Here is a 24,737-nt window from a genome sequence, read left to right on the forward strand (position 1 = left end):
ATCATATTTGGTAACATGAGCATTGACCTATTAGAATATCAATCAAATGATATTCACCAAATACTCCGAGTAATGGCCTATCAGAACATCAACTAAATGATATCCACCAAGTGCTCAATATGGTAATGGCCTATCAAAATATTAGGGCATGATATACACCAAGTACCCAAAATATATCTATACAAGCAACTTGTAGATAATCAAATCAATGATATTAACTGCCTAGTTGTTGATTTACAAGATAAAGCCCTTACATGAAACACTTTCACAAAAAATGAATCATGCTACAAGTTATTGTAAGGACCTCACTTTACAACAACTCCTAATACAAGTGATAATCATTTAGAAGTCGTCACTTCTTCATGATGTACACAGGGGATAGGCTCATACATGTAAGACATCAAAAGTTCCGATGAAGTCTCCATGAATACTGTCATGTGGTGTTGTCACAACATTCACCATAAAACATGTTAGAGAATAAGGTTTCTCCCTCTTAGTTTGATATCACCTTTTCTGACCTCTTAGCAAAAGGTTCTTTCCGATGAAGTGTCAAACTTCCTTTGAATCTGTTATCATCCTTCTAACCTCTTGGTAGCAAGTCATGTAATGCTTCCCTAGTTCAATAGGTATCCTGATAGCATAAGGTCTTCCAGCCTACAAACATGAGACTTTATCCCATGAATCATAGTCCTATAACTGTTTATAGTTTCTGACTAGTGGAGAATCCATCAACAAGGTCTACTCCTTCTGAACCAAGATCATCAAAAGTTTGATTGAAGCATTTTATTTTCTGCTCCCTCTCTTTCTCCAAGGTTGCCTCTAGTGAATAGTCAGACTCCCTCTCATAATGTCAATCATCAAGGATATTCGCTTCAAGAGACTCAAATTTTCCAACCTGATCGTCAGATGATTAATGAATCCTAAATCACAGCTTCTTTGAAGCTAATATCATAAGATTGAGTTTGCACAATATTTGGTAGCATGTCTAATGTTCCAATCTTCTTTCCTGCAAGGGCATCCTCAAAAACAAAGGAAAATATTAAGGCAAATGACTCTCAATAACACATATAGAAGTACAAATAAGAGAGAGACTACAATGAGTAGATAAGCGTAATGCTGGAGGATAATGAATACATATCTACTCATCCTTGATACATGAAGGTCCATATATGAAATTATCTTCTTAGATCCTCTTTTGAATCAGCTCCTCACTAAGGATGGTTCAAGTGGGAATGAAACATTGTTTATTATATTTCTCCCACAATGTAAAATTCTCACTCTTATGCCATCGAACAATTTTATTTTTATTTTCACATTAAATATGATAGGCTCCTTTATGTTCTTCTTTTTCTTCTTTACAAGGAATCATCCCTTTAGAGCTTGAAGAGCTACAAAAGCTTGTTCTTGTAAATGGTCAACAGCTAGAGGAACCACCACTCTACCAGAAGCAACATGCAGGGCTAAATGAGATGGAGCAGGTATGCCAGGAGATGGAAAGGGATGTTCAAATTCTGGAGATAGGGGTTCAAACATAGAAGTTCTTGTTGAGTTGGAATCAATACTTTCTATGTCAGACAAACCAACAACTTTATCTTTTTCCTTAAGCCCACTTGCACTAGTTTCTTGAACTAAAATAGATTCGCTAAAGTCTGTATCCTGTGTACCCATCACTTTTCCTCATTTTTCTTTTTTGTTCCTGGGCATCAGCTGCTATCAAGTTACTTGCATTTTCCTTATTTTGCTTTTGTTTCAAGGTATCAGCTGATAACAGTTTACCATGTGCCAATTCATGATCAGCAAATGTCAAGTGTAAGTCATCAGAAGATAATATAGTTCTTGTGTAGTAGTAAGAGGAAGCATCACTCGGTTCTTGTCCGCTCTTCTTGAGAAGAAAGAATGTGAAGCAAAAGAAAAACCCACTATAAGAACAAGTTCTACAACTCTTGCAACTGAGTAACCTGAAAACTTATCATACGTATTCGCTATCAGTGACACAAGCGGAGCAAAGAGATTTTCTATGAAGTTGGGCCTGCGCTTTCTATCCAATCCCTTGATTTTCGCATCAAGTATTGCCTGTGTCTTTTCGTGAGTTTTGATGAGGGGCTTCACCCGCGGGCTAAAGTTCCTGAATACATCCTCACCCATTGTAAATTTCACGCACTTTTCCTTGACCTCTCTTTGCATCATCTCATTGTGTAACTCGTTCTTTAATACCTGCTGCCTGACCTTCTGCATTCCCAGAGACTTGCTCAGCTCGCGGTAGAATTTCGATGTCTCCAAACTATAATCTATGTAATCCCTGACCAACTTTTTTTTTTCATGACGGGATCTTTTTTTTTTTTCTTGTTTTCATAGATGTAGTTGAAGAATCGTGACACCATTTTCTGCAAATTGCAGATGTTATGACTTTGTACAAGATCAAACCCGTCCCCTTCCCCTTCTCCATAAGAAAGAAAGATAAAAGAAGGAAGGCTCTCATCGGTTTGTTTATTTCCACCTTGTGATTGTTGTAGAAATGTTTTTCTTCCATGACTTCCCAACATGATGAAGATCATCATTTCCATTCTCAATGCAACTCGATCACGTATCACACGACTTCATGTTCAGGAGGCCATTAGTCATAGTACTTGGTGAATATGTTAGTTCTTTCATGTTACTATCCCGTTGGTAAGTAATTTCTTCCTTACATAGTTTTATATTCGAACTCAAGTGGCAATAATATATACCACCTACTTTGACTTGCAAAAATTCATTTCCACGATAACGACATCTTGTTCTAAGACAGACAAAATCCTTTCACAATATTTTATAAAGCTACATACTGTAAAGATGTAATTATGATTTTCCAAAGGTCAAACTTAAATGCCTCCAAATATGGCCTATGTACAGGGTAAGTATAGTCTTATTAAAATTCCATGATACCAAGTCCAATTTAATATTTTTCCTTTCTTATCTTTCCATAAACTAATCTATATATTTTGCCTCTAATTTCTTCAATATGACCCATCCAAGATATATTTTCTGCAATATATTTAATTACTGTGCTCTCACAATTATCTGCCCATTTCATGCTAGATATTTATGTCCCTGTCCATTAACTATTCTTCAATTTTGACTATTAGACTTATATTGAAACCTCACAGGGCTGGTAAAGAACTTGTTATAATACCATATTGTTTTTTTGAGGACCATTGTGAATGTAACAACACTTTCATATTTTCAGTATGTTGTGAGACTGTATTCAATATAGAATCACCATCACAGTATTCTTCTATTCACCATATATATATCAAAAGAAAAAAAATCCTTATGGTCGAACGTGCTCTGATACCATGTTAGTGAAATAGGATTCTAACTTGTAATAACACTTGTGGAATTTTATGTGTTTTTCAAGTTACTACATGAATGAATATATATGTGAAATAAAGAGGCATGAGACATGTCTCTTTAACATATTAACTTACATTAGTTATAGTTATAACACAAGTAATATGCCCTCAAAATATTATAATTGTTATATGTATATACATATATATACATGTATATGTATATACATATACATACATGTATATACATATACATACATGTATATACATATACATGTATGTATACACATACATATATATATATATATATAAGTTAATTATACCATATATATTATTTGTCATAAATTATATATCTCATATATATATTATAATTTATCCGACAGAATTATAACATTAACATTTAATAACATTCTTTCATGAGAAATGTAATGTCTTCACTCGATCTAGGATAGGATACCCTATTACATGATGAATTATTGCCTTATTGATTTTCACTGGTTCACTTTCTAGCCACAATTTTATATCATCAACCTTGCTCAAAATGATTTTTGTCCACTCAACTTATTTTTTTTTGGGAAAAGATAGGGTACAAGTGACAACAATCTTATTCTTATCCTTCAACACTCTGTTTTCACACAATCTACCATATGCATTTCTAAGTTCAAAATATCCAATCTCCCCTATCTTGCACGTGTAGGAAGAGGGAACATAATGCACCATAATGGTAGTAGGAGGAATTGATGATAAAGTGCTTAATGCATCTCTGGTTAATGTATCATTAGGGTATACCCAAAATTTTGGTGGGGGACATTGATCATTCCTTATAATCTATGTATTACTATCTTTCAACATTTCCTTTCCAATACCAGATGCAAATGATGCCATTTTTGAAATAGGGTTTTGAAACAAACCTAACTTCACTTTTTTCAATTTTTCAATGACATGCTTGTAGAATCATGAAATCCTTGATACAAATCACCCTTTGATTTCTTTTGGATTCCTTTGTTATTTCAAAATCTAGTGAATAAAAATAAATTTCAAAATTTGATATATACCTTCAATTGGTCAAAATAGGTTTACAATAAATGCTTCATACATGGGTAGGTACATTATAATTGTCTATTGGTCTCAACACAATAGCTTTCTTTCATTGCTCAATTAAGACCATCACCTAGTTACCATTTTCATTTCCATTCATAACATACCAACTTGGTCTATATATGAGCTTGATACATATAATGATACTTGGTCACTATAGATATTAACATTGATACTTGACATCAATTATGCATATGATTTCTTTTGCTCAACTCTTGCCTAAAGTCTATCCTAGTGCATCTTTATTTATGTAGATATTGACTTTTAACATATCTTATGTTAGGAACCAATGTAAAATATAACATTAAAATGTACAATTCCTCACATATCTTCTTTTCTTAGTTTGAGGTGGTGTGATCACCTGATCCATTGAATTGGGTGGTCTCAGCTTCATCGATTCCACTACTACCTTTTTCTTTCCTTTTTCGCTAGGTTTTATTCATCTCCTTGCTTCTTTTTTCTGCATCAACTTTGTCTTTTTCTTTGTTATGATCATTGTTCGGTACTAGTGCTTGGGTCTTGTAGTTCCTACTCACATGTCCAATCTTGTGACAACTAAGGAAAACTAATCTCCCGTTCAACCATCTCTTGTATTTGCCTCTAAAATGTCTCTTGATACAAATTTTTCAGAATACGAGCATATTCACCATAATAGTGACAACTATACCATGTGTTAAATTTGAGTTGTAGAAATTACCTTTCTTGGATGCATTCCCTTGCTTCTTGTTTGTCCAATTGGATTTTTCTTGGATATGATTTCCTGATCTATATGTCCATATTTTTGATATTTTTAGAAATGTCCTTCAAATCTAGGTGCAATGTGTGTATTGGTAGCTGTTGACTTGCATTTATATGTTTGGTGTTCTTGTTTCTTGTAGTTAAGAAAGTCTCCATTGAATTTAGGAGTAGAATTTTGCTTACCATTCTTGCTTCTATAGGTATTGGCTACATGTCCAAGCTTCCCATAGTGATGACATGTAGGTTTGTTGTTGTTTATCTTTCCATTCCTCTATTATCCACTCTTTGATGACTCTGCTTCTTTAGTGGATGAAAGGTGCTTGGAATATTTTAGTCAATAGGTGCCGCTAGGTGTTCTTGGTGATCTCTCATCAATTCTTAAAAGAGTCTTATAGATTTATTTGGTTTGTTCATCCTTTCCACTAGTTCCTCCTCATTTATTCACTTATTCCTCATTTTATCATTTTGTGATCTCATATTTTCAATCTCCATATACTTTCTATTCAACTCCTGATTTGTAAGTAGTAGTCAATTCATCATGTCAAGTTGAATGTTTGTGAGCTTCTATACATTAGATGTTCTTTCATCAAGTCTTTTAGCCATTTGTCTCTTTTCTATTTCTTCCATGACTTTGTTCTTTTTATTTTTAGTCTCTTTACATAACCTTACTAATTGGATTTCATGTTCTCTCTCCAATCCTCTAACTTCTTCATTTAGAGTGTTGTTCTTATCCAATAGGTCTATTATAGCTACATCATTTTCACTAGAGTTTCCATTTCAAATAGTCTCTTAGTGTCCTCTTCTTGATATAGTGTATCATTTTCCTAAATATACAACTCTTTTCTTTTCTTTAAGGATCTCATTAACTCCTTTCTTGTTACTTTAATATACTACAGTACAATATAGTTCTCATGTTTTTGATTCTCAATAATCTTTCCCAATTTGTAAGCCTCCATCTCTAAGATCTTTACTCTTAAGTTGTTAGACTTCTTCTCAGAGAACAAAGCTCTAATACCAATTGTTGGAAGTCTTATTGGGAAATGAGATATTGAGAAGGGGATGAATCCAAATCTATAAAACTTTTAACTTCATCAAACAAATCAAATGCATTCACCATTTACACATCTCATAATTAGATCACTAAAGATACAACTATTATGTTGTAATAGATCTAAGTATGTATCACATCCATAAACATGAAAGTAAATGTACACACATAACACAAGAAGTTTGGTTACCCAAAAACCCTCCAAGGTGAAGGTAAAACTAGGGTGGGGATGAGACCCACAAATCTTCACTACAACTGCAATATGTGTGTATGTTAAAGCTACAATGTTTGATCACTTCTAGTGATCTACCTTATGATGGGTCTACTCTATTAAGAGATTACAAGACTTAACTAGTCTACCTTGATTAAATGATTTTAACTTAAAACCAAGTAAGCACTCTATTAGTATATTTGAATAGGTTAGTTAGGACCACGTATTTAAGAGATTTTCCGTGATACACTAGTTGGAATGTTTCAGTACCTAATCATTTGGTGAGAACTTATTTTCTATATTATGGAACTTTTCTTTCTGATCTTGATTTGATCTCCTTATCTGATATACTCTGATATGCTCTTTACTTCTCTTTTCAAGTACTATGTCTAATCTCTTTTCTTCTCATAAACATTGCCTCCTTAACTATCACTTCATCTTTTCTTGCATCCTTATCCCATCCTTGTGATTTAGGGTTTGTATCGCTTTTTAATTAAACAATTGATGAACCTTCTAGATCAAAATCAATGATCTAGATTCATTCCTTTTATCATTTAGTGTTTCCATTTTTTTATTGGTTGATCACCTCACATACAGATCAATGATTTCTAATTGAATGCATAATTATCTTCTTAACTTATTTATAATTCATCAATTAAGTGTAGAAGTCAGCCAAAGATGGTTTAGATAAGTGTTTGTGCTATCACAAACACACATGTGAAAAATTGTTAACTCAAAATTTAAATATCCTGGTACTTAGTCCATGGTCCATATTGATATTCATGGTGTCCCTTAGTTTTTGAATTCTTGACAATAACTATATCACTCTACATAAGCTATCTTTTTTTCACTCGGTGTTAAATGACTTTTGACACACTCAACATGCACTATCACTTGGTAAAAAATGAAGTACTAAAAAAATTAAGACAAACACTCAACATGCACTATCACATGTTCATATCCATTACCACTTTTCTAGCCCATACTTCACACAAGGTAATGGTTAGGTGATGGAAACTAATACAAATCTACTCAAAATCCTAAAGAAAGTTGTTAATGATTCTAGCTATGATTGGCATTTACAAATCAACGTCACCCTATGGGCCTACCGCACCTCATTTTGTACACCCATAGGAACAAACCCATACTCCTTGGTATATGGTGTTGAAGTAGTATTACCTATTGAGGTTGAACTCCCATCCCCATGCATTTCTTTGCAAGGCCAAATATCAAATGAGGATTATCGAGTGACTAGACTTACCTAGTTAGATTTACTTGATGAGAAAAGGAAATATACCTATGACCACCTCATGGTCTACTAGAATTGCCTCAAGTGAAATTTCAATAGGAAGCTCCATCCATGCCATTTTCAAGGAGACATGGTCCTCAAAGAAAACATGAAAGTCCAAGCAAACCAAGAAAAGAAAGGCAAGTTCGAGCCCACATGACTTGGTCCTTATATGGTCACAACCTCTTTCAGTTTAGGAGTATATCAGCTATCTACACTTGAAGGTGAATTCTTGAATGATCCCACCAACATCATTCACCTCAAGAAATTCTATGCCTAAGAATCCTCAGTGTATCTTGCTCCATCAAATATGGGAAAATGGAAGAGAAAAGCAATATATATATATATATATATATATATATATATATATATATATATATATATAGTAAAGAAATATAAGCATCCAATGGTGAAAACTTGGCAATTCAAGAACCTTGGACATTTACCTTGGTCAAAACCTAGAAATTAGGTGCCAAATGTGCTTACCCTTTTTTATTATCTATCAATGACATACGTCTCCCCCATCACCCCTTCACACCTCATCGCCCATCTTCCCATTTTTCAAGGTATTCTAAGAGTTCTATCCTCATACTCCACTGCACTCTGAGTATTTCTTTTTCACCATCCATTAGCTTAGAAAACCTACCTAAATCACATTTTCTACCATGATTAGCATATCTATCCCATCCTTATACCTTACCACATGTACCATATCAGATGTATTTTATCCTTGTACCCTACCACATGTATTATATCAAGTAATTTTATCCTTTGTATCTTGTCTATGTATCATATCCTTGTAACAATAACAATATTCTATGTACCATACCCTTGTAACACAAAGAAAACTTTGTGTATTATACCCATGTGACAACAAACATAATGCATCAATGCTATCTTCATATCCTAAGCTTATCCCCATTATACGTACACCCGCTACTGTATTCTATTATAGGTTCCTGAGTTTCCTACCCATTGTATAGTTATGCTCTTACATTTTCAAGTCTTATAGTATTCTATCATAGGTTCTTGAGTCATATTTCCATTGTATAGTCCTTCTTGTAGATTTTTCAAGTCCTATAGAGAAATCTTGTGTCATTAGTCTGTTATCTATAGAAAGGAATCATTGCCAAAGCTTTGTCATTATCGCCAACATGTTGTCACTAGGTCCTTATAGGATGCATCCTTCCTTGTACCTAGTCTTGGACTATCAGTATCTAGTTATCTTGATCTCTTTGGCAAAAGGTTACTATATCATGGATTTATTCTTTCTTTTGATCTTGGGTTTCTTGTGTATTTTATTCAATAGGTCATTTCCAAGTGATCTAGTTGTGCCCTCCTCTTGGTCATTGTGATCCTCTATATTATGTTGTGCTTTGACCAAGGCATCTCTAAAGCGTGGTTTTGAACAAGGTATTTTTCTACTTGTGAGTTAGTCAAATACCACCCTTCTATATGCCAAACATGTTTTAATTCATGATCACATGATGTAGTTGGGAAATATCATTTTCTTGTGGATCACCCAACATCATTTCTGCATAGATTTTTTTGAAATTCATGTGTGATGTAGGGGCAATCTTTCCATGCTTGTTCAAGTCAGTCCTATGTAATATTGGGGAAAAGTCCTTGACATTCCTAATAACCTTGGCATGTCCTTAATATTCCTATATCAAATAAAGTGCTCACACTATATGGTTGTACTTCTTTATGAAGTACCCACCCTTAAGATTCTAGTATATGCCCTGACTCTCACCATTTTGTCCTATATGAAAAATGTCTTGTTCCTACCACCCTCACACACATCCATAGTAGCCTCCTCCTATCCCTTCTCTTCCTACATCACATCTCCCCTCTCTACCCCTACTTCCCCAAAAGCTCTTACCTCCTATTCCCTTTCCCTGTCATCCCAAACACCTATCCAATCCCATCCCTTTGTGCCTCCAATGATATGCTACACCATCCCCCTACACCCCACATGTATCTCCCTATCACCCAACCTACCTTTCATATCACAGTCACTCATCTTCCCTACATTCCCATAAATCCCCTATTTTTCTTCATCACTTGCATCAGTTGCATTCTTTCTTTACATCACCCCTCTTTTTCCCCCTTTGGATCCTTCCCTCATTAGAATCTATTGATTCACTTTCCTTGTCCTCACACATTGAGTTTATCTTTATTATCACACTCTTACAAATCATAAATAGCTAGGCTATGGTTTCACCATCATCGATTGCATTCTTTATCCTATGTTCATCATTGTCGATTGAGTTTGTTTATCATATTCTTGCATCATAATTTTTAATTCCTTTATCATATTTTATCATCATAACTTATGTTTATTTGTCCTATCCACCATCATAGTGTTGAATTTATTTTCCATAATGCATCATCATAGATCGTGTTCATTTATCGTGTCTATTATCATAAGCCTGAATTTATCTCCTCATATTTCACCATCATAGATTAAATTCATTCATTAAATGTTAGGTATGTTTCTCATGGTTCATCATCCTAATCTTTAGTTCACTTAACATATGTTCTTATCTTAGATTTGATCTCATTTATCACATTTTATCATCACCATTGGCGTTCATTTTTATTATCTTTTCATCATCATAAATCTCATGTTCACTTTATCATAGTTAATGCAGGGCAAGGTAGGAGAATCCCCAAAGGAGATGTCCTAGCCCCCAATAATATAACCATGCAGTGGAAACACAACAAGAAGAAATAATAACACCAGATTTGATACCAATTCACAACTCTTTGTTTATGAAATAACTGTTACATGCAATGTGTTGGGTTGTAAGGCCTTCCCAATTACGACCAAATACAAAGAAAGTAATAGTTCTGCAAGATCCCTCAAGATACAATCCAAACACTAGCTAGTCCAGATCCACACTTTGGTAGAAACCCTCAAGGAAGATCTGTGCTAGTAGGCCCACCAAGCAATCTCCTTGTTTTCCAAGCCGCAGCTACTAGCTCTTCTCCAAATTTGCTCTTCCAAGCTCCTCTACTTCTCCACAATGGATCAATAATCACTAAATACTTCCTCACAACTCATACTTATACCAATCTAAGCCACAAGTCAGCCTAGAACACAAATTAAATACAAATACGTAAATTAAATGCCACTAGTCAGCCACCAACAACAATTAAATGTCCACAATTGATGTCTTAGTAAAATTGTGATATCTTCTAGCTCCTAATGAATTAGAATTTGTTCTTCAAACAATAGTTAGTACTTGATGCCCTCTTTAATCCCTAAAATTTTCATCCTCTAACTAATTGTAAAAAAATAGTTATATGGCCTGCAACAAGCACCAAATTCCTAAGCAAGGCCGAGCTCCTCCTAGACCATGCCGAGCAACCAAAGACCATGTCGAGTAACCAAGGACCATGCCAAGTCCCAAGACCATGTTGAGTAACCGTAGACCATGCTAAGAAACCAAATACTATGGTGATTCCTAGACCATGCTGAGAAATTGTAGACCATGCTGAGTTCTTAGACCATGCTAAGTTCCTAGACCATGCTAGCTTCCCAAACCATGTCGAGCAATAGTATCTGCCAAGCTCCATAGCACTTAACCAAAATCCCTCCATACATGTAGGATTGCAAGAAAGGCTAGGATGCTCTTGCATTAGATACCCCAGGTTCAAAAAGATGTTCTTAGTAGTTGGAAGAACATCTTCTGGGATTTAGCACATAAATCCCAAACTAATTCTTCACATACATATCCTTTGAGTCTTCAACTTGTATATTCTTTCCCTTGTCTTTCTTCTTCTTCACATCCACCGTAGGTGTTCCATATGTCTACTTTCCATGTTGATCACCATCCTTCTCAGAATCTACCAACTCAACTCGATTGCTAATACTTAGGTTCCTCCTACCGAGCTCTTCATTCTACACAGGTATTAGGGAAAACTTCCTACCACCTTTCTCAATAGTGAACACATTGCTAACACAATCATGCATAGCCCTCCAATAAAATTACCAAGGTCTACCAAGCAACACGTGACAATTGTTCATATCCACAATATCATACAACACTTGATCCTTATACTACCCAATTTGGAAGTCAATAATGCATTTCTCCCTCACTTCCAAATCATGCTCACCTTGCAGTTAGCCAATCCTATAAGGATAAGAATGTCTTTGTAGATGCTCAAAAAAGGTTCTCATCCACAATTTCATCAAAATGAAGCTCCATTTGACATATAGTGCACCTTTTGAATGAAAAAGTCTCCAACTTATTCTAACTAGTCCCCATCACATCTCCTCATTCTTCGATTATTTTTTTCTTCATTCACCACCGTGATCATGTTTCTGACACACCAAATCATCTTCATCTTGCATTCCTACATTCTTGCATCATCCTACACTATTTGTCAACCTTATAGGGCATTCCACCTAGTATAGCCTTAGTTTGACCTTTGTTTGACCAATTTTGACCAAATGGGACCATGTTTGATTGATTTCACTCATGTTTTGACTTATTTCCACCATTTTGGGCACTCGCACATAGTTTCAGGTCATTCCGAGTCCAGTCAGGCTGATTTTTGCCCCTAGAGCCTTCTATGGTGCAATCTGCACTTTTTGAGCATAGTTGGGCTTCCCAAGTGCACCATGGGAACACTTGGTACTGTTGTAGTGCACTTGGGCTTACCAAGTGCACACTAGGCACACTTGGGTGCGTTTTGGGTGCACTTTAGGCAGTAGGATGCCCAGAACTGCTCTCGGAGCCCCTGTGTTGCACTCCAGAGGCCATAACTTTTGCATTTCAAATCAAATTTATGAACCGTCAATTGCATTGGATTTGTATATTTATTGTGAACAAATTGAGCTATCCGTTTTGTTATTTTGTCATTGTTTGGTAACCCTTGAAAATACTCTTGGGCCCCTGAATTGACACCACTTCTTCATAATAATTCATCCCATTTTATCATTCTACTAACTCTGATCTTTTGGCCAACCTAATTGTATCTCAACAGTGTCTATCATCATTTATATCCTCTTTCACATCATTTTGGAACCATTTCAACATCATCAAAAATCATATCAAATCAACTCAAAATCATATCAAACCAACTCAAAACCATTTCATATCAACTCAAAATCACCCCAAATCAACTTGAAATTACCCAAAACCAGTCCTAATTAGCCTGAAACATGTCAAACATCCAAAATCAATCATCATTTGTTTGATCCTAGACATTGTTGTGGCTTTCAATGCCTTGGAAACCTATTAATCTATCAAATCTTATCAATCGAACCTTAGTACTATCATGGCTCTTAGTGCTAGGTCTAACTATCATTCATATCATTTGATATTTGATATTGCCGAGTCTCTCAGTGTTAGATCATAGTATTTCCAACCATTTGATAACATTGACAGTGCCCGTTGATGTTATTATGATCAACCATATCAATCAATCTTGATCTTGTAGTATTTATGATATGTGTTAAATGTTATGTATCTTTAATTTATGTCATGGGTCCTTGGCATGTTATCAATTTTGATCAATCAATCAAGTTGACCATGGCTTTGGTCTATCCGTCATCATCCTAGTTGATCTACATCATCCTCATATTTTCAACAAAGGATACTGTTGCACTTATCAAACCAAATTGGCCAATCATTTTACTAATTTTCTCTATAGGATTAAATAACCCATAATTTAATCCTATGTCATTTTACTAATTATTATTCTTAACTAACCTCAATTAATTGATATTTTATTAATTAATTGGTTCATCATTCACAAACCATGGAAATTTTTAATTTCCTAAGTAACATTTTCCACCATTAATTCCATTTTCACTAATTTCTATTTTGTAAAATAAAGGATTTTTAATTCAAATATTCCACAAAATATTGACATCATCATGACACATAGGTGTGACACCTATGGATTCTCCTCTGACACTTGGCTAAGATATGTCATAATCCAATATTCTTATCCTCTTATGCACATCCATATTTGGCTTCCATTGTCATAGATTATTTTCTTTAGGTGGGTTTGAGGTGTCATATGATGCGTCATAGATTCTCTTCCCTCTTTAGCCAAGTTTCACTTCCAAGCATCATACAATCCTACACTTGGCATCTTGTGTCATATGTGTGATGGATTCTCAGAGGAATCTCTCGCCAAGTCACATATCCAAGGTGACAAATCCAATCTTCTCATCTTCCATGTTGATTATAAAATGAGCATTCTTCCTCTCATTTTTGGTCCTAATTCTTAAGTCTTTTCAAGTCCTTGGCTCTTTAGTATTTTCACTCCATCTCTCACACTAAAATCACAACATCAATTATTCTCAATAGCACCATCATTATCATAGACTTTTGCTTCAATATTGTGTGCACTATAGGCAATTTAGAGCTACATCACATGGAGAACAAAGAAGGACATGGGTGCTACAAATGAAAGAGGGAGTTTTAGATTTTCTTTCTTGTTTTGATTCATGTGGCTTTCATGATAGACTAGAGGGTGCCAATGTATGATTATTGAGTTTGTAATTTTCTCATAGTATGTTAGACATTAGCCCATTTTCTAGATCCTACATTTTGGTGAACTCGATGTGAACATGTTTATCTAACTTGGGTTTTCTTGTTTTGTGCTTGTAGGTGCAAGGAAGGAGCTCATTTGGAGGGGTATAATCCTTATTTTCTCTCCTATATAACAACTAGTATAATTAGGGGGCCTAGTAACATGCTTGTATGCTCTTCTGTCATGTATTTTGTTAGCTTGCTATCATACGGTGCACTCTGCTCTGTCAGGGTGCACTTGGGACCCCTAGGAGGTAGTTTTAGGGGCCTAAGAGACACCATAAGCCCTGTTTTCTATTCCTAACTTACCAACTATGCCCAAAAACTACCAAATACATCCTTTTGAGCCCCAACTATACCATGGACACAATTTGCACTATCTAGGTGCACTTGGGTGTAAAGGTTCAATTTTTTTAGTTTTTGGGTCTTGCTTAGGCACCATTTCCCCACAACTTGCCACTAACCTCCTAACTGCACCCAAAAACTACCAACTATGCCCTTCTTAGCCCCAAGTGCACCATGGGTGTAGATAGCATTGTATAAGTCCACTTGGGGGCATTATGAGCCATTCTAGCCTTCTAGGGCGTAGTCTACTCTGTCATAGTGCACTTGGTTCACAAAAAGTACCTATTTCAATCAGAATCTACATCTAAGGTTTCCATTTGCTTCTAGGACATAGGTTAGATGATTTTGCGTTACTAATGGTCTGTTTGTAGCATTTGGCAATCATTAGATGAAGACATGATCATAACAAACTACTAATGCTTGTTTTGCAGGATGTTGTCGAAGACATTATGTGTTTTTCAAAACCATGTGTGTGGATTTTCTGGATTAGATAACACTTTGTTTGGTGCTTAAAATAAGCTTTTTCATTTTTTCTTGGCATGTCTACAATGTTTAAAACTCTAGGGTTTACATGGACATATCCTCTCCCCTTGCCATTCATGGATTTTGGGTGTAAGAGAAATCTGTGTGACTTCTATAGGAAGCCTACCTTGGACCAAGATTCTCGATATTGGGTATGCCAGGGGATGACTTTAGAGTGGTAATGGGCCAAAAACTAGGTCAACGTTCTAGCCACTATATAAAACTCAATTATCATGAAAGTCATGTCGGCGATATTGCTAAGTGATAACTCTCCTCTAGTACCCTTGTGGTGCATCAAACCCTAGTTCTTGGGGTTGGGAGACCTTCTGAGGAAGTTTATCATTCACTTGCTAAGCATAATGCCCTTACTAAAAATAGTGTTCTAGTGGCCAAAATCCTTTCTATCCATTAGCTCAAGGCGTTATCCATGCCCATAAAGACATCCTACATTCTCATGGTCCTTAGTAGAGGCAACAGTCCCTTGGGAAGTAGATCTTGGTAGCCCCAAGAACTGAGTGCATTGTAAAGGGGATCCTGTAGTGCCAAGATCTTATGTTGTTTGCTCTAGCATAACATAGGTTTCATCCTTGCATAGAACCCACTTGCATTCACCCTAGTTTAGGTCTCATAGTTGCATTGTATATGTTTCATCTTGCATCTTCTTGTCCTCATTGTGCATCCCTCATCCTTCATATTGCATTCATTAGGGTTTAGTTTGTATCCTTTAGTCTTTGCATTTCAACCCCAAAACTTGCATTTTGCATTTTTCATCTTGCATCCTTGCATACCCAACCCTCATCTTGAACACTTTAACCATCATTTTAGGTGCCCTAAACATCCTTTTGAGCCTCCATTTTGGTCTTAACATTGTCCTCTATTGTTTACCTCACTATGGCATCAATCTAGAAACCCTAGCACTCAAAATAGCCTTAGTTTCATCCCAATTTACCAACTGTGCCCTGAAATTACCAACTGCGCCCAAACTAGCCCCAACTGCACCATAGGTGGAGTTGGTACTATTTAAGTGCACTTGGTAGTTTGAGAACCTAGTTTGGGGTTCTAGACAACATTTTGAGGCTTCAACAATGTCCTTAGATACCTTGATAGGCCCCCGTATCTCATCATGCCCTGATTTGCATTCTGCATCTCCTAACCTTCGTTATCTTTACTTAAGACATCATTCTCTTCAATGTAAGCTTCATTCTACGTCTCTTAATCCATCACAACATCAACCCTAGCATCACAACATCAACCCTAGCATCCTATCTTCCTAGCATAGCAACTTGACATTCACCTTGCTCAAAATCAACAACCCTTCAGCCCAGCCTCCCAACTGCGCTTTGAAACTACCAACTGTGCCCAAACTAGCCCCAACTACACCATAGGCATAGTTGGTATTGTTGGAGTGCACTTGGTGCTGTTAGAGTGTAGTGGGGCACCTATATGATCATTTAAGGCTTTGAGACTACATTTTAGGACCACAAAACTGCATTTAAGAGCCTCTGTAGGTCCTCATTCTACACATGACCAAAAACTGCATCTTGCACCCAAAATCTCATTTTGCATCTTAGGAACTTTCTATATTGCATATACAATCAGCATAACCACCATTTTGAGTCACCTAAATGTCATTTTGAACCCCCAAACCTTTGAATTTAGTCAAAAATCTAAGAAAAATATGAGTCCTAGAGTATCTCCTAGTGTTAATGGAACTTGACTAGTCTTTTTATCTTTTCTTATCATTTTCTTTGGTCAAACTCTATCTATGTCTTGATAGATTTGACCTTGTCATCTTTATCATTTTGATCCTTTTGTCTTTTATCATTTTTTGGTCAAGATCAAAAGTCCATTATCACAAGGTTAAACTCCTAGACAAAATAAATTCTAAAGATTTCACCTAAGTTCAAAACCTTGCATATACCTTTATTATTAGCCTAATCATATCCCTAATACCCCTAAATGTCATTTTGACTTACCTTAGTGGTATATTCTCCTCATCTTGTATTGTTCAAAACCTTAGCATCATTTCCACTATCAAACTCTATCAACTTGTCTATCAACCAAATTGTCTTCTTGATCACTTATACTCATTTTGCATATCCCAAACATCATTTTCAACCCTAGAACACAATCTCTTGCATAGTACACATTGCATACACCAACCCCTAGCATTATTACCAAGTCCTAAATCCAACCATAACCTTCATTTTTCATACTATAGAGTCATTCTCATCTCTTCTAGTCAATCTCCAAAATGTCACTTTGCATTTGCATTTGCATGGTTTCCCTAGGACATTTGCATCTTGCTTATCAAAACCCCACTTCATTTGGCATTTTCCTAGGTCACATAACATCCTTAAAGACCTAAAAATCCAAAAAGCACTCATATCTTTCATACCCACATCCTAAGTATCAAGTTTTGACCCGTTTTACCAACTACACCCTTGTTTTACCAACTACACACTTCAGGTGCATAGTTAGTAGTTTCAAAGTGCATTTGGTAGTTTCAAAGTGCACTTGGTAATTAGGAACTTCATTCTAGGTTCTAGAACCCTAACTTGCACATCCACACCTTGTATTTCACCCCTAAACCTTGCAAAACATTCCAAAAACCTCAAATCATTCACATTTTGCATTTTAGGCACCCTAACACCTCTGTTTACCCATTGCATACCTCCTACTTACCAAATGCTTACCTTTAAGGCCCCAAGTGCTCCAAGGGTGCATTTAGTACTATCTAAGTGTAGTTGGTAATTTAGGTACACACTTGGGAGGTAGGGAGTCCATTTAGGATTTTCTCCACTGCATCTGCATCCTGATGTATCATGCCAACACTCGCTAGGACACAATCAGTTTACAAACCTGAAGAACTTTATCAACCTTTATTTTCTAAGGCACCAAGACAACTAAAACCTCATCCAAGACAAAAGAAGAGCAAGAAAACCCAACAAACCTTTGACGAAGATCAAATTGAGGCATCACAACCTTTACTTGCAAACCCCTTAAACATGTATCCGCAAGATCACCAAAACTAAGAGATGATGCGACAAACCCTAAACAATGCACCTACCATGAGGTTTCCTTCAAACACTTCCTATACACATGTGATGGTTTAATGGAGTCTTGAATTTGAACCTATATTCATGCCAATACCACCTAGAGGTGGAAGTGTAACAACCACACTCGAGGATGAACAAACACACTCCTTTGAATTCAACAAACCCACTGCAAGTACCTTCAACTATAATATTTCAAACAAACAACAAGGTATTGTATACCTAAGTGATGACTCTGACATTGACTATGGCATCACTAATGAAGAAATGGCTAGGGCATGTCAAGACCAAAATTTCTACAAGAACTTCAAACTTTTGGCAGCCCAAGAAATTGTCAAATTCAACCCAAATATGGAGGGACCTAAGTCCAAAAATCAGACCAACACAACAAATGAAAACATACAACACATGATTAGTTTGGACTTAGATAAGGGAAAAAAACCTTTGAAGTTTTCAAATACAACAATGGAACCTATAAGGTCCCATCAAGAATCAACCATCGAGATCCGCCAAAGTACATTTGAACACATCAACATTAGTCCCTTGTTTGATGAACCACAACCAATGAAGGGAACAAAGACTCTTCTTAAGTATCCCAAAAGGACACTAAGACTTGATCTCAATCACATGGTCCAATAACAAGACATTCCTAAAGGGACTTGTACTCTAGGGATGCCAAACATACCTCCTTTGGAGAAAAATCAATAGTGTACACCTTTGCTCCTAACTCTACCAAGTCTCATGACATCAAACATTATGGAGCCTCCCACAAGTACACCATGCGAAATGTCAAATACAACAATCCCTATTGATGCACAAAGGAAAAGTCTTATTGATATTACACCTATTCCCAAAAGAAATGCACCTCATTGTCAAATCAACATGATGTCCCAAGGAGAAACCTCTAACACACAAAGATGCCAAAACAACAATACCAACACGGTGGTCAATTCTTAAGGACATAACCAACTACCCCAACAATATCAACCTACCATAGTCCAACTGCTTAATGTTTCCAACACACATGCAACATATCAATAGCAACATCAACCACAATAGAACAACCTCAAGTGGTACAAGCATCCAATGTCCCTAACATATAATCCAATGTAAACCCACTTGACTTACTTGCAATGTATCAACAATAATTCCAAAAACAACAAGCCTTGTTTGCTAAACAACAAGAGAAACTCAAACAAAAGTTGGAATATCAAAGATGACTTGAGCAAAAAATTGCATACTAGCAACATTTGTTACAACAACAACACATGCCACAATAACCTCAATAGATACCTCTACAACAACAATCACATACATGGTCTCACATACAACCAACAAAGGTATCCCAACAACAACCACAACAAATGGCACAACAATAACACATGGTACGTCAATCGCAGTCAATACCACAACAAGTGCCACATCAAATACCAAAACAAGTACCCCAACATGTGTCACAACAAGGACCCTTTTGTGTTTGAGGTACTAATATACCTCCACCACCTAGTGACACATCACTAGACTCATTAGACACAAAATGTCAAAACCAAGTAGACATAGTTGCTGCCTTAGCAAACGATCTAGTCATAGGCACAAAAGACTTGAAGGGAAAGCTATTGTGTAAAACCCTAACAAAGAACTATTACAACAATTCAAACAACTTTCCAAACAAGTTGAGGCATTGGGAGTCTAGAACTAATAAGCTCTATATACAGAAAGGGACTTACGTCCTAATCCATTCGATAAAAGTCTGTATATGCCTCCATTCCCAAAACACTTTGAGGCTCCAAGATTTTAAAAATACCAAGGAAAAGGAAACCCTATTGATCACATCCAAGAATTTTGTGCCTCTTGTACCAAACTTAGTGATGAGCCCACTTATCTCATTAGGTTGTTTCCTCGTTCTCTAGGTGGGCTTGCACTCAAATGGTACTCCAAACTTCTTGGTACTATCAAATCTTGGTCAGAGCTAGCAGATAAGTCCATCTCCCATATATATCATTCCTACTGGGGTATGTTGTTATGGCCTTCTAATCAATATCCTTTGATACAATGCTCTAAATCACATTGTATCAAAGAGGGGTAAAATGTAGACACTCAAAAATAGTTCGCATCCACAGTTTCATCAAAATGAAGCTCCATTTGACATATAGTGCACCTTTTGAAAGAAAAAGTCTTCACCTCATTCTAACTAGTCCTCAACACATCTCCTTGATCTTCTATCACTCGTCTTTTCATTTACCACCATGATCATGTGTTCCGATACACCAAATCATCTTCAGCTTGCATTCCTACATTCCTACATCATCCTACACTGTCTGTCAACCTTCTAGGGCATTCCACCTAGTCCAACCTTAGTTTGACCTTTGTTTGAGGAAATGTGACCATGTTTGACTGATTTCACTCATGTTTTGACCTCTTTCTACCATTTTGGGCACTTGCTCAAAGTTTCAAGTCATTCTGAGTCCAGTCAGGTTGATTTTGGCCCCTGAAGCCTTCTAGGGCACAATCTACACTTTCTGAGTGCACTTGGTACTGTTATATTGCACTTGGTCTTGCCAAGTGTGCACTAGGTGCACTTGGGTGCATTTTGGGCACACTTGGGGCAGTAGAATGCCTAGAACTGCTCCCAAAGCCCCTATGTTGCACTCTAGAGGAGATAGCTTTTGCATTTCAACTCTAATTTAAAAATCGTCAATTGCGTTGGATTTGTATCTTTGTTTTGAACAAACTGAGCTATCATTTTTGTTATTTGGTAATTGTCTTGTGTGGTAACCCTTGAAAATACTCTTGGGCCTCTGAATCGACACCACTTCTTCATACTAATTCATCCCATTTTATCATTCTACTAACTCTGATCTTTTGGCCAACCTAATTTTATTTCAACATTGTCTATCATTATTCATATCCTCTTTCACATCAATTTCACATCATTCTAGAACCATTTCAACATCATCAAAAATCATATCAAATCAACTCAAAATCATGTCAAACCAAGTCAAAACCATTTCATATCAACTCAAAATCACCCCAAATCATTTTGAAATCACCCAAAATCACTCCTAATCAGTCCAAAACATGTCAAACATCCAAAATCAATCATCATTTGTTCGATCCTAGACATTGTTGTGGCTTTCAGTGCTTTGGAAACCTATTAATCTATCAAATCTTACCAATCTAACCTTAGTACTATCATGGCTTTTAGTGCTAGGTCTAACTATCATTCATATCATTTGATCTTTGATATTGTCGAGTCTCTTAGTGTTAGATTATAGCATTTCCAACCATTTAATAACATTGACAGTGTCCATTGATGTTATTATGATCAACCATATCAATCAATCTTGATCCTGTAGCATTTACGATATTGGTTAAATGTTATGTATCTTTAGTTCATGTCATGTGTCCTTGGCATGTTATCAATTTTGATTAGTCAATCAGTTTGACAATGGCTTTGGTCTATCCATTATCATCCTAGTTGATCTACATCATCCTCATATTTTCACCAAAGGATACTGTTGCACTTATCAAGTCAAATTGGCCAATCATTTTACTAATTTTCTCTATAGGATTAAATAACCCATAATTTAATCCTATGTCATTTTACTAATTATTCTTCCTAACTAACTTCCTCAATTAATTGATATTTTATTAATTAGTTGGTTCATCATTCACAAACCATAGAAATTCTTAATTTCCTAAGTCACATTTTCCACCATTAATTCCATTTTCACTAATTTCTATTTTATGGAATAAAAGATTTTTAATTCAAATATTCCACAAAATATTGACATCATCATGACACATGGGTGTGACATCTCATGGATTCTCCTCTTAAACTTGGCTAAGATATGTCATAATCCAATTTTCTTATCCTCTTACGCACATCTATATTTGGCTTGCATTGTCATAGATGCTTGGCTTTAGGTGGGTTTGAGGTCTCATATGATGTGTCATAGATTCTCTTCCCTCTTTAGCCAAGTTTAACTTCCAAGCATCATACAATCCTACACTTGGCATCTTGTGTCATTTGTGTCATGGATTCTCAAAGGAATCTCTCACCAAAGCATATATCCAAGGTGACAAATCCAATGCTCTCATCTTCCATGTTGATTATAAAATGAGCATTCTTCCTCTCATTTTTGGTCCTAATTCTTAAGTCTTTTCAAGTCCTTGGCTCTTTAGTATTTTCACTCCATCTCTCACACTAAAATCACAACTTCAAGTATTCTCAATAACACCATCATTATCATAGAATTTTGCTTCAATATTGTGTGCATTACAAGCAATTTGGAACTCCATCACATGGAGAAGAAAGAAGGACATGGGAGCTACAAATGAAAGAGGGAGTTTTAGATTTTCCATCTTGTTTTGATTCATTTGGCTTTCATGGTAGACTAGAGGGTGCCAATGTATGATTATTGAGTTTGTGATTTTCTCATAGTATGTTAGACATTAGCCCATTTTCTAGGTCTTACATTCTCTTTAAACCAAGTTTCTAAACCATCTCTTCAAAAACAAGGCTATCAATACTACCACCATCCATAATCACTTTGCAAACTTTACCACCAAAATTGCAATGAGTTTTGAACATACTAGTCCTCTAATAGGAATCCAATGTCCTCTCACCAACTAGAACTCATCAAGCTAGAAAACTCTCTCCTTGCTTAGGTTGATTGTCCTGGACTTTAACCTCATTCACAACCATAGCTATCCTACCAATCAAACATTCAAAAGATCTATGCCTTTCTTGACCACACTTGGAACAATTATCTCTAAACCCACCTCCACCTGTCCTCCTTTTCTATTCAACAGGTTTTGGTTCATGTTCTACTTTTGGTTTATCTTGTGCTGAACTGTTCAGCTTCTCCTTCTCTTGTGAACTATCTTGATTCTTCCTCTTTAGCTTCTCCTTTGCTCTCAAAGCATACTGATAAGCATCATCAACTGAATAAGTATTTAACATACCAACCTCATCCTGAATATCGAATCTCAAACCATTAATATACTGAGCTACCTTCTCTTTTGACAATTCTTAATGCCCAGACTGAATAGTCAACTTGTAAAATTCCTCTGTACAATGTTTCACAGTCATATCCTTCTACTTTAGATTCTACAAATTCTTGAACAACTCAAGTTCATAATCACCAAGAATGAACTTAGCCTTCAACTTAGTCACCATCAACCTCCATCTAGTTATCCTCATTTCACCTTCCTCTTCTCTATCTCTTTGTAGTTCTTTCCACCAAAGAGTAGCATGTCCCTATAGCTTAGTTTGTGCCAACCTTACTCTAGGTGGATCTTCAATACCCTCAAGCTCAAAGTAGTCTTCCAATTCACCTATCTAATTAATCAGGTCTTTAGGATTCAAAGTACATGAGAAATTAGAAACCTCCATCTTATGCTTTAGCTTCAACTAAGATCTAGGTTGAGCAAATTGACTAGCCCTAATTCCAATAGGTCTCTCCACATGATCTAATCTATTCTCACCACTAGATCCAACAACTTCAAAGTCTTCAGCAACTTCCTCATAACTACCTTCAGTACCCACATGCTTAGGTACACCACCTAAAGCACTCACAATTTCAGTGATCACCTGACTCTTCATTGATGTTATCTAAGATCTGAACTTTGCTCTAACGTCCTCAAACTTAGATCTAAAATTTTCTTTAACCTTCTCTAAAATTTGTTCTTCTACAACATCATTAAGATCAACAATTTCCCTAGGGTCCAATCTTTTTAGAGGCATCTTCCAAAATTTTAGCAAACCCTAAAATCCACTGACCAAAAGATCAATCAGCCACAAGATCAACCTTTGTCAACCCCAAGTCCTAGTGCAAACTACCTCAACTTTGGTGATCTATCTACACACTCAGGAACAACTTTTTCTTTGATACCACTTGATGCAGGGTAAGGTAGGAGAATCCCAAAGGAGATTTCCTAGCCCCTAGCAATATAACCATGCAGTGGAAACACAACAACGAGAAACAATAATACTAGATTTGATACCAAATCACAACTTTTTATTTATCAAATAACTATTACATGCAATGTGCTGTGCTGTAAGGCCTTCTCGGTTATGGCCAAATACAAAGAAAGTAATAGTTCTACAAGATCCCTCAAGACGCAATCCAAACACTATCTAGTCTAGATCCACACTCTAGTAGGAACCCTCAAGGAAGATCTCAACTTGTGCTCGCAAGCCCACCAAGAAATCTCCTTGTTTTTCAAGCCACAACTACTAGCTCTTCTCCAAATTTTCTGTTCCAAGCTCCTCTACTTCTCCATGATTGATCAATAATCACTAAAGACTTCCCCACAAACTCTACTTATACCAATCTAATCCACAAGTTGTCTTAAAACACAAATTAAATACAAATTCATAAATTAAATGCCACAAGTTGGCCAACAACAACAATAATTAAATGCCAAAAATTGATGTCTTAGTAAAATTATGATATCTCCTAGATCCAAATGAATTATAACTTGTACTTCGAACTGTAGTTAGTACTCTAGGCCCTCCTCAATCCTTGATATTTGTATCCTCTAAC

At 36.1% G+C, this 24,737-nt stretch overlaps 1 long non-coding RNA gene across 1 annotated transcript in view; it reads left to right on the forward strand.

Annotated features, from left to right (window-relative positions):
* Nucleotides 1–14,466, forward strand: part of LOC149544423 (uncharacterized) — a 38,508-nt gene extending 24,042 nt beyond the window's left edge. Inside the window, exon 3 of the long non-coding RNA XR_016355285.1 lies at nucleotides 14,342–14,466. This is a non-coding gene — a long non-coding RNA (uncharacterized LOC149544423). The remainder of the gene's footprint in view (nucleotides 1–14,341) is intronic.
* Nucleotides 14,467–24,737: the final 10,271 nt, after the last annotated feature.

The sequence above is a fragment of the Cupressus sempervirens genome, chromosome 8 (genome assembly GCF_028749045.1).
Source record: "Cupressus sempervirens isolate cs-2001-9-10 chromosome 8, ASM2874904v1, whole genome shotgun sequence".
Classification (NCBI taxonomy): domain Eukaryota; kingdom Viridiplantae; phylum Streptophyta; class Pinopsida; order Cupressales; family Cupressaceae; genus Cupressus; species Cupressus sempervirens.